The following is a 12,525-nucleotide window of genomic DNA, read 5'->3' as shown; positions in this document are numbered from 1 at the left end:
TGATCGTTTATCATACAGTTGGGGTAAGCCTACATCCAAATCTGAAAATAGCTCAAGCATATAAGACATTTTTGGAATTTTACCATCAATATAGGATAATTCTAATAAAACCATTCAAACATGACAGGGAATGTTCACATCAGAAATTCAGAAGATGGTATATGTGGCAAAGCCTCTCCTCTATGAAGCCAAGGGTTTTCATTTCAAATGCCATTGATGAGCATAATTATTCAGAGTAAGAAGGAATTAAATGTGAGTAAATACAGAGCAGTCCATCAGCTCATCAATAAAAACTGGTTTCTAATTGCCTGTTGATTGGGATTGCACATATCACTTTTAAAGCCATAGTAAAATCTTGTGAAAAAAAAAAAAAAAAAACGTTTTCTCCTGCAAAGCAATATCATAATGTGACACCACATACTAGCACATTATGAGAAAAGTACCTTGCAGTGAAGCCCTCCAGCGGCGTTACAGCCCACCATCTTTGCTGCCACACATATGCATTACATGGATGGCAAGAGATTAATCAAATAAAGAATTCAAAACATTTTATTGTGAAGGGCATACAACTTGTGATATTGTACCAATACACTGATGTGTTTAGACATCATTCACTGTATCAAAGTACAGTATAGTTGGATGATATGAATTTCTAGTTTTATATCACTGGATCCTGCCTATTTATTGGAAAAATACATTAACTGATGTAAAAGTATAATATACAGTGGGTACAGAAAGTATTCAGACCCCCTTAAATTTTTCACTCTTTGTTATATTGCAGCCATTTGCTAAAATCATTTAAGTTCATTCTTCTTCCTCATGAATGTACACATAGCACCCCATACTGACAGAAAAACACAGAATTGTTGACATTGTTGCAGATTTATTAAAAAAGAAAAACTGAAATATCACATGGTCCTAAGTATTCAGACCCTTTGCTCAGTATTTAGTAGAAGCCCCCTTTTGATCTAATACAGCCAGGAGTCTTTTTGGGAAAGATGCAACAAGTCTTTCACACCTGGATTTGGGGATCCTCTGCCATTCCTCCTTGCAGATCCTCTCCAGTTCTGTCAGGTTGGATGGTAAACGTTGGTGGACAGCCATTTTTAGGTCTCTCCAGAGATGCTCAATTGGGTTTAAGTCAGGGCTCTGGCTGGGCCATTCAAGAACAGTCACGGAGTTGTTGTGAAGCCACTCCTTCGTTATTTTAGCTGTGTGCTTAGGGTCATTGTCTTGTTGGAAGGTAAACCTTCGGCCCAGTCTGAGGTCCAGAGCACTCTGGAGAAGGTTTTTGTCCAGGATATCCCTGTACTTGGCCGCATTCATCTTTCCCTCGATTGCAACCAGTCGTCCTGTCCCTGCAGCTGAAAAACACCCCCACAGCATGATGCTGCCACCACCATGCTTCACTGTTGGGACTGTATTGGACAGGTGATGAGCAGTGCCTGGTTTTCTCCACACATACCGCTTAGAATTAAGGCCAAAAAGTTCTATTTTGGTCTCATCAGACCAGAGAATCTTATTTCTCACCATCTTGGAGTCCTTCAGGTGTTTTTTAGCAAACTCCATGCGGGCTTTCATGTGTCTTACACTGAGGAGAGGCTTCCGTCGGGCCACTCTGCCATAAAAGCCCGACTGGTGGAGGGCTGCAGTGATGGTTGACTTTCTACAACTTTCTCCCATCTCCTGACTGCATCTCTGGAGCTCAGCCACAGTGATCTTTGGGTTCTTCTTTACCTCTCTCACCAAGGCTCTTCTCCCCCGATAGCTCAGTTTGGCCGGACGGCCAGCTCTAGGAAGGGTTCTGGTCGTCCCAAACGTCTTCCATTTGAGGATTATGGAGGCCACTGTGCTCTTAGGAACCTTAAGTGCAGCAGAAATCTTTTTGTAACCTTGGCCATATCTGTGCCTTGCCACAATTCTGTCTCTGAGCTCTTTAGGCAGTTCCTTTGACCTCATGATTCTCATTTGCTCTGACATGCATTGTGATCTGGAAGGTCTTATATAGACAGGTGTGTGGCTTTCCTAATCAAGTCCAATCAGTATAATCAAACACAGCTGGACTCAAATGAAGGTGTAGAACCATCTCAAGGATGATCAGAAGAAATGGAAAGCACCTGAGTTAAATATATGAGTGTCACAGCAAAGGGTCTGAATACTTAGGACCATGTGATATTTCAGTTTTTCTTTTTTAATAAATCTGCAACAATGTCAACAATTCTGTGTTTTTCCATCAATATGGGGAGCTGTGTGTAGATTCATGAGGAAGAAGAATGAACTTAAATGATTTTAGCAAATGGCTGCAATATAACAAAGAGTGAAAAATTTAAGGGGGTCTGAATACTTTCCGTACCCACTGTATGTAAAGTGCCATGTAACTTGTCAGCACTATATAAATGTAAAAGTAGAAGTCGGGCCAAAGCTCTTTTGGACCTACTTCTCCTCTGGGTCAAAGGTGTGCATTTCGTTCTACACTCCTGTGACCCATTTTCAGCCAACAGTGGGCTAAAGTCTGCTGTCGCCTGATGTCACTCAGCCAGTCCAAGCTCTGGATCGATCCCAACTTTAACCTCTTCACGCCGTGCTTCCTGGCTCTTTCAAAGGCATAAAATGCCGGGAGGTGGGCGTGGCTTAAGATCATGCAAACGTCATGATTGGCTGTCACGGCAGTCATGTGATCCAAAAACTCCAGATTGCATGCAGTGATCAGGAGCTTTCGGATAGACGTCGGTCACTGTCTCAGGAACTTGCAGGGCGTGTGCTTTTGGCACAGTACTACTGATCGCAATTTACACAAATATGCGACCTGTCGACACCAGGGCCCAGGCGCTAAGAGGTTGCATATTTGCGTGTGGCCGCCACCAAGGGGTTAATGTCAGAATGCCGTCAGATGCCTGGACCGGCAGTTGGCTCAGCCTCTCAGTGAGCTGCTGAGAGCCTGAGCCAGCCACTCCTGCCCCCTCGACAGCCCAGCGCACCAGTGAGCACTGGATGTGCAGAGCAGAGAGCCGGTGACTGACTGTCATCAATCTTTGATCGCGCATTTCTCAGTCTTGGAGGCGGCGGGGGAACAGATGCTGCATCGGACCAACGCAAAATCCACCTAGGTGAGTATAATTGTTTGTTCAAATCCCGAACTTCTCTTTTAAAGTTGGATCTGCTTTAATGTTTATTGTTTCTTTCCCCCCTTCATCAACATGCTAATTGCATTATAAAGCCTTTTCATTTTCATTGAGCACCCTTTTTACACAAACCTTCTGTGTGAAGCAGCCCTCTTCAGTCCCCCCTAATGCTTACCTGAGCCCCTTCTTGTTCCAGCCCCTGGCTCCCCCTGCTGTCAATCAAAGTCAGTTAGCCCATGAGGAGAGAGGGGGCAGGGCCGAACCGCAGTTCTGTGTCTGAATGGATATACAGAGCTGTAACTTGGCTCGGGTGCCCCCATAGCAAGCTACTTGCTCTAGGGGCACTCAACAAGAGGGAGGGGCCAGGAGAGCTGAAGAGGAATCTGAAAAGAGGAGGATCCGGGCTGCTCTGTGCAAAACCAACTGCACAGAGGAGGCAAGTATAACATGTTTGCGTTTTTAAAAAAAAAACAAAACTTTGCAATCACTTTAAAGCCAGAGCCAGTCAGTCACCTAGTATTTTTAGAAGAAAGTCATAATAGTAGTCAGAATAGTAGCCTGCATATTTATCCCTTATTAGATTTAATTTGAACTGCCTTGATGTCCATTGCAGTGAAGAGAAATTTTAGTCATATAATTGCAGATGAGTTATTTTTTTATGTACATATTGTCTGATTACGCAAATATGATTATATAAGACACCGTTCATTAAAATTGGGTAGGTATCTTTTACATTAAGAAGGGACAAAACAATAAATGGAGAGGCTGCACATCCCAATACAACTGGAGAGAAAAGCAGGAAAAGCCCCTAGGGGTTTTTGAGCAGCAAATATAGGCGAGACTATAGGTGTATAAAAAATAAATACATTTATTGAAAAATTGATAAAATCAAATTAAAAATTCAAAAGCCTAAGCTATGAGCTCTGGTTACAGAGAGACATACAATAGTCATATTTTGCTAAAGAGCAGAAATCAAGTCACAATTACAGATCATCACACATTGATAGAGGACTCCAACGCGTTTCGACCTGTACAGTAGAGTCTTCCTCAGGGGGGTATGTGATGTCTATGAAAAATGTTACACAATTAGAGAACACATAATAATATTACATCAGATATACTGACATTATGTGAATGTAAGTAAACATACAAACATGAAGCTTTACCCAATCAATGATGACTATCTAGTGACCAGAGAGCATTTTCATGGTTGCAGGAACTTCCCCAGAGATAGGGAAGGTTTTCATACTCCTACATAGATGGACACGTACACGCACTGGACTACAAGGAGCCACACAATAGGCCCGCGATGTCGGGACAGGGCACCCGTCTGTAAAAACAGTTGTCAAATAAATGAAGCTTGTGTCAGAATGGTAGGAGGTATATGCTACGTGAGTAAAATATTGGAAGACTGGTATGGGGGAAGAAATAAAGGGAGAAAAGGAGAAAAAGAAAAAAGAAAATAAAAGGGAAAGAGGACCTCCCCTCCCTCTTTCTTTTCTGTCCTCTTTCCCTTTTCTTTTCTTTTTTCTTTTTCTCCCTTTATTTCTTCCCCCATACCAGTCTTCCAATATTTTACTTGCATAGCATATACCTCCTACCATTCTGACACAAGCTTCATTTATTTGACAACTTATTTTACAGACGGGTGCCATGTTCCGACATGGCGGGCCTCTTGTGTGGCTCCTTGTAGTCCAGTGCGTGTCCGTGTCCACCTCTGTAGGAGTATGAAAACCCTCCCTATCTCTGGGGAAGTTCCTGCAACCATGAAAATGCTCTCTGGTCACTAGATAGTCATCATTGATTGGGTAAAGCTTCATGTTTGTATGATTATTTACATTCGCATGATGTCAGTATATCTGATGTAATATTATTATGTGTTCTCTAACTGTGTAACGTTTTTCATCGACATCACATACGCCCCTGAGGAAGACCTTACTGTACAGGTCGAAACGCATTGGGTCCTCTATCAATGTGTGATGATCTGTAATTGTGATTTGATTTTTGCTCTTTAGCAATGTACGACTATTGTATGTCTTGCTGTAACCAGAGCTCATAGCTTACGCTTTTGAATTTTTAATTTGATTTTATCAATTTTTCAATAAAGATGCAATTTTTTATACACCTATAGTCTCGCCTATATTTGCTGCTCAAAAACCCCTGGGGGCTTTTCCTGCTTTTCTCTCCAGTTGTCTTGGGCTTGCATCTCAATGGGCAGCTGTACGTGGCAGCAGCGAATCCCAGAATTTTTATTACACAAGCTCTGCTTGCTTTATGGTCTGAATACTGCATCTTTTAGACAGTTATTCCGGGAACAAGTGTCACCATTGGACTATTTCTCTTTAGCTCTTGTTCTGGTAGTAACAATAAATTTTAGACTTCCCATCACATTCATTTTTGGTGACAATGGTCACTAGAACAAGTAAGGTCTGGATCTCCTCAGCAGGGACAAAGAAAGCAATAAAAATGTGACAGGGGATGCTTCCCTACCCTATTCAAAACAAAACAAAAAACTATTGGCTATACATACACAGCTATACATACACTCATGCTGGCCATACACTATACGCAAAATTGGCCTGAATTCAGTCATTTGGACAGTGTGTTTCTTTTTCGACCAGTTAATGGGTACAAATCGGTAATCGGTTGTGACGTTTTTGAGCTAAAAAAACAAAGCACAAGTTTGGACATTTTCTGCCGAACGAACAATAAATTGAAAGGTAATGTGTTTCTCAGCCAAATTGTTTGCACTAGGTATATGTAAAAAAACAAAAACAATGATTTGTTTATGTCCATTGAATGATTTATCGGTCATTACATGATGGCACTATTGTTTTCTCTCACGGCCGAGTGTTCCTTTTTTCGAAAATTAGTTTGAACAATTTTTCGTATAGTGTATGGCCAGCATTAAATTAAGAGGATGGATCTGCCTTTGTATGGAGACATTTAAGTGGATTTACGAAGGAGTTAAGAAATTTCACTTAATAAATTGAATGCTGAAGGAGCATACATATCAGTTAAAATAATATGCCTATAATAGTATCACAATAAATCATGTGACAATTCACTTCAACTATCCATTCACATGGAAAGAACATTTTTGCTTACTATTAAATCTGCGCATGATTGGGTATTGAATGTGAATAGGGAATTTCTTTTCACATGATGATGAGCTTTTAATGATTGGGTTTAGTTATACTTTAAAGACCAAAACCAGACTTTGTTAAGTTTTGGATAGAGTGGGAAGGGTTAGAGCCTATGTTAGGTTTAGATTGCCTTCTGTGTCCCCAGTCAGGACAGAAGATATATAGGAAATTCCTCCAACACAACTTTAAATCTTCAATGAACTGTAAGATGCATTGAAAAATCTAACAATAAATGCACTTTACAAAACAAATGGTATTTAAATAAATAAATAAATAAAGAGAATGTCAATCTAATTAATCTAGAAAAAGCATGCCTGGCGGTCACTGTGTTTTTTTGTCTATCTCCCGAACATTTTTTTTATAAGGTATTTAAAGCCTGAACTATGCAATGTGGCAGTTGATACATTTATATTTTCACATCAAAAGCACAAAATGTTCCAACATGCTGGTATAGAGCTTGTATGACCCATTTGACTACCTTGGCTGGTAAATAGTTGCCTTTAAAATGCAAAGTGAACTTTTAGCTGGCTTTGTCTGTGAACCCTATGAGCTAGCTTCACCAGCAGGGGAAAATTCATATGGCCAAATATAGCTATTTTACAGAAGCGAGAGGTTCTGAGTAGGTGTAAGTACTGCAAGAAGAAAAGAAAAGCTAATAATTCCACCTTATTTAAATATATTGCGTATTACTTTTTAAAGAAATGTATTGTACAGTAAAAGATGTTGGCATAGTCTACTGTAGCCCTGCCGTTAGAAGGGATTAAAAAGCATTGTTTTAGAGTAAAATTAGTTATGTCATGTTCCATGAAAACTTTCAAAATGACCTAGATTCCTTAGCGTAATAATTCCATTACAGTCTCAGCCACAATCTTACATTACATGTACATGGTTTGATAACTCACAATGACTTTGAAAGGTGCTAAAATGTAACATTTTAATTTGAGGCTTGTGCATCAAGATGCATTTAGTAAAATCAAATCAAGGTAAATGATTACATAAAATCTAATTAAAAAAAAAAAAAAATCATTGTATAATTGTCTATTTTTTGTAGGCCTTCAGTGAGAACACTATTAGCAAAATGTTCAATTCATCAGGAGTAGACCTTTTTTATTTATAAAAAAGAAGGTACACAGAACTCATGATTCACAATTTTCTTGATGTCTAGGAATACTCCTAGAGTTTGATAATGTGTCACTGCAAAAAATAGTGTCCCTGTAAAATGTCCACAGTTTTCAAAACTAACCAGCTTCACCATGGAATTATTTTTTGCAAGTCATTAGTTCTAAGCTTTTACTTATATATTGGATAATACAGGGTTGTGTAGGTCTGTGATGGGTTTAATTATATCAAACTAACAGCAAAATGTTCCTGGAAGTTACTTTAACCACTTCAATACAGGGCACTTCCCTCCCTTCCTGCCGAGGCCAATTTTCCCCTTTTAGCGCTGTTGCATTTTGAATGACAATTGCGCGGTCATGCAACACTGTACCTAAACCAAATTTATGTCATTTTCCCCCCACAAATAGAGCTTTCTTTTGGTGGTATTTGATCACCTGTGCGATTTTTACTTTTTGCTAAACAAATAAAAAAAGACCGAAAAGTTTGAAAAAAAAAAAAGTTTTTTTGTTTATGTTATACAATTTTGTAAATAAATACGTTTTTTCCTGCACTGATGAGCACTGATGAGACTGCACTGACAGGCACTGAAGAGGAGGCACTGATGAGGAGGCACTGATGGGGTGGCACTGATAGGCGGCACTGATAGGCGGCACTGATATGCGGCACTGATAGGCACTGATATGTGGCACTGATAGGTAGCACAGATATGCAGCATTGGTGGGCACTGATAGGCGGCACTGCTGGGCACTGATAGGCGGCATTGATGGACACTGATAGGTGGCACTGATGGGCACTGATAGGTGGCACTGACGGGCACTATTGGGCACTGATAGGCGGCACTGGTGGGCACTGATGGGCACTGATGGGCGGCACTGACGGGCGGCACTGATGGGCACTAATGGGCACTGATAGGCGGCACTGGTGGGCAATAATGGGCACTGGTGGGCGACACTAAAGGATGGCAATGATGGGCACTTGTGGGCAGCACTGATAGGGAGGACACTGGTGGGCATCACTGATGGGGAGGGCAATGGGGGGCTCCCTGAGCCCTGATTGCCATCCCTGGTGGCCATAGTGGGCATCCCTGGGGTCATAGTGGGCATCCCTGGGGTCATAGTGGGCATCCCTGGTGGATCTAGTGGCATCCCCCCCGAGGGTCTGCACTGGTAATCAATGATCTGATTACCAGTGCCGACCCCCCCCCCCTGTCAGGGGAGCCGCCGATCGGCGCTCCTTTACTCGTGCCTGTCAGGCACGAACTAAGGAAAGCCGATCAACGGCTGTTCCTATTTACTATGTGACCAGCCGTGATTGGACACGGCTGATCACATGGTAAAGAGCCTCCGTCAGAGGCTCTTTACCGAGATCGGAGATGCAGGGTGTCAGACTGACACCTCGCATCACCGATCGCCGCTCTGCGCGCCCCCGGGGGGCGCCCAGAGCTGTGTTATCCTGCCGCCGTCATATGACGTCCGGTCAGGATAACACAACCACATTCCCGCCGTCAATTTGTAATAGGGCGGGCGGGAAGTGGTTAAATGCAGACAGCTCTGGGAGCTGTAAAAAAGGTTAGCACATTAAAAGTGTTCTGGGGGGCAAAAAACTGAGACCCAATGCTAGTTAAACCTCATGGTATTTGAACAAAGAGTAATAAACTGGGTGAATATTTTCCACTTTTCACTTATAAAATACAAAGTGGAATATATTTTCAAGGCCATAGGTTCTGTGCATTCAGACAAGCCTAGTGTATAGCCTCTATACTCTCTGGAACTTACATTTTCAGCACGAGTTTTTCTCTTGGAGCAGCTTTATAAGCAAGCTATTGATTGTACCCCATACAAACTCTCAGCACTGCTCTGCTGGAATGTGTTATTCTACATTATAATATATAATTTTGAAATTTAAAGTGCATTGCTCATAAAAGATATACAGACAATGGGCATTAAAGTGATAAATGAGTGGATAATGGTAGTGCGCTTCTAAAAATTGTATACATAAACAAACATATAATAAATCGGATGCAAATGAAATAAGGATTCCAAATACAAATAACCAAATAAAATTGGTGATGTGAATAAAGTCTCTTTAAAATAAATAAAGACGCTGACTTCTTCAACTTGAAGAAATGAGTGATGGAAGAAACTAGTGATGAAGTAGTAATGTGATATAATCAAAAATTCAAACAAGATGGCCAAGGACTCCTACCATAAGAATTACACTACATGGGCTCCTTGGATTCATTTCAAATCCCTACCGGAATTTCAAACACTGAATGCTTAATCATCCACTTCCATACCTGACTGTGCTTCGCCTTGCATAGATAGACCCCTTCTGTATACCACCTTAGGTTTCGTCCCTTAATCCCTGTACCTTTCCACCCTCCATCTTGCCCCCGTCCCATTCTTCCCTCAATCTTTGCCTCCCCTTCTTCTCTTTTCCCAGCTTCCCTCCTCTCTCACCCCCCCCCTCACCTCCCCCATCTCCTGTTCTGTTTCCCCACCTGTCACACTGTGGTCACTGCGTGATACTAAACATATTGACTTGTGTCCCTGCTTCGCAATACCCAAGACCGGGATCTATGCGACTACGGTGTCGGTCCCCCATCCCCCGACACAGCTTGTTCCCCTCAGGGGGTGGCGGGGTTTGGGGGCCTGGCCCAGAAGGTGGAAACATCGCCTATCTTACATCCCAATCTTATACGACTTTAAGGACACTGCCCTTTCCGTGACCATACGTTGACGAATGTGCTTTTGGTAGAATTACTGTGATGCCTTACCCTCACCTATTGTTCTCCTTACTGATGTGTTATTTCCCCAGTATTTGTTTATTGTATGCATTGAGTTGTTTAACTTGCTTCAAACTTGTCCATGTTGTGATCTACACATCTATTTTGATTACCATGTACTGCATATACCTTTTAATAAAAAGTTTTGGACAAAAAAAATTCAAACAAGATGTGCTTCAAACAATAATCCTGTGCATATGGTTGGCCCCTTACCGCAAATGAAATCAAGTGATAACTTATATCTCACGCAGTGGCAGTGAAGTGAACCAGTGACACCCAGTAGTAGTGGTGGACTCTTACCAGATAGTAGAGATGTTAGAGCTTTAAACTGGTAAGAAGATGATCCGTGGTCGGAGATGAAAAGACTGAACTCTCTAAATGTAATTCTCCAGGACCTGTCCGCTCCTCATACATGTGGATCTCATGATGAATCAGTAGCAGAAATACAAATAAAAGGATTCCCAAATAAAGGAAATAAATGCTGATAGTGCGTTATCCTAAAAATAACGTTTAATAAAAAAAGGCAAACACTTACATCAGCTGGGAAATACACACGCAGAACAGTGGCTCTTTAAGAAAAATCACGGCCGCCTGCAGAACGGTCCGCGATGTATGATGGCACGGCTAGCTCCCGGGGAGCATTTATCAGCATTTATTTCTTTTATTTGGGAATCCTTTTATTGTTTATAGTATAGGCACACGTGCATTTTAAGTTCTTCAGCTTTAGTTCTTTCTTAGATTTCTGTACAGTCATATTTACTGTGGTCTTTATTGAAGCTAGAGCCGCACAGTTGACTTTAAGTTGCCCAGTGAGGTTACTAAACATGCCACTAAAGCAGCAACTGCTCTTGCTGATTTTGGTTTGTGGGGGGGTGGTTAAGGTCTTTTATTTTGAAGTGAAGTGCATTTGATGTTTATAAACGGTACAAATGATGTCTAGCTGCTGTTGCTACTGAACTACTCTTTTGTCCAGTAGTTCAATAATGTCACTGTGGAGGAAGAGGTGTCACAGCCAATGTCCCTTAGATTCAAGTGACCTATATGATGTTTATAAATTGTACAAGTGATATAGTTTTCTTTCTAGCTGCCACTGCTAAACTAAGATAGAATATGTTGACAAAGCCTCTTTACTCCAACAGCCAATATGAGCAATAAGGGCACCATCATTGAGCAAGGGAAACCAGGATCATAGGAGCACAGGAAGGAATTTTTTTGAATAACAAATGTGCAAGCTCGCCCCTAGTGGTGCCTGCCCTTAGACAGAATGTTTACTTAAAAAATATAAAAATGGCTGACAGGCCCACTTTAAATAATGATTATTTATGTTTTGCTGCTGAGTTAAAAATGCACATAAAAATTAGTAGTGTAACTATACAATATAGTATTAAAAAATTTAAACACCACATTAAAATATATAAATGCCAAACACAGAATTTTATAAATAATATCTTTCTTCTAGACATTTTGGGAAAGAAGCTGCTAATACTAGTAACTTTATAGGGAGTGCAGAATTATTAGGCAAATTAGTATTTTGACCACATCATCCTCTTTATGCATGTTGTCTTACTCCAAGCTGTATAGGCTCGAAAGCCTACTACCAATTAAGCATATTAGGTGATGTGCATCTCTGTAATGAGAAGGGGTGTGGTCTAATGACATCAACACCCTATATCAGGTGTGCATAATTATTAGGCAACTTCCTTTCCTTGGGCAAAATGGGTCAAAAGAAGGACTTGACAGGCTCAGAAAAGTCAAAAATAGTGAGATAGCTTGCAGAGGGATGCAGCACTCTTAAAATTGCAAAGCTTCTGAAGCGTGATCATCGAACAATCAAGCATTTCATTCAAAATAGTCAACAGGGTCGCAAGAAGCGTGTGGAAAAACCAAGCCGCAAAATAACAGCCCATGAACTGAGAAAAGTCAAGCGTGCAGCTGCCAAGATGCCACTTGCCACCAGTTTGGCCATATTTCAGAGCTGCAACATCACTGGAGTGCCCAAAAGCACAAGGTGTGCAATACTCAGAGACATGGCCAAGGTAAGAAAGGCTGAAAGACGACCACCACTGAACAAGACACACAAGCTGAAACGTCAAGACTGGGCCAAGAAATATCTCAAGACTGATTTTTCAAAGGTTTTATGGACTGATGAAATGAGAGTGAGTCTTGATGGGCCAGATGGATGGGTCCGTGGCTGGATTGGTAAAGGGCAGAGAGCTCCAGTCTGACTCAGACGCCAGCAAGGTGGAGGTGGAGTACTGGTTTGGGCTGGTATCATCAAAGATGAGCTTGTGGGGCCTTTTCGGGTTGAGGATGGAGTCAAGCTCAACTCCCAGTCCTACTGCCAGTTTCTGGA

General features: G+C 41.4%; 1 protein-coding gene across 4 annotated transcripts in view; it reads right to left on the bottom strand.

Moving 5' to 3' along the window:
* The window catches only part of DLGAP1 (DLG associated protein 1), an 876,465-nt gene that overhangs the window by 564,592 nt on the left and 299,348 nt on the right, over window positions 1-12,525 (bottom strand). The gene's annotated exons all lie outside the window — the stretch shown is intronic.

The sequence above is a fragment of the Pelophylax lessonae genome, assembly GCF_965119305.1.
Source record: "Pelophylax lessonae genome assembly, chromosome: 5".
Classification (NCBI taxonomy): Eukaryota; Metazoa; Chordata; class Amphibia; order Anura; family Ranidae; genus Pelophylax; species Pelophylax lessonae.
The sequence above is the reverse complement of the archived record's forward strand: the minus strand, read 5'-3'. Positions and strand labels throughout refer to the sequence as shown.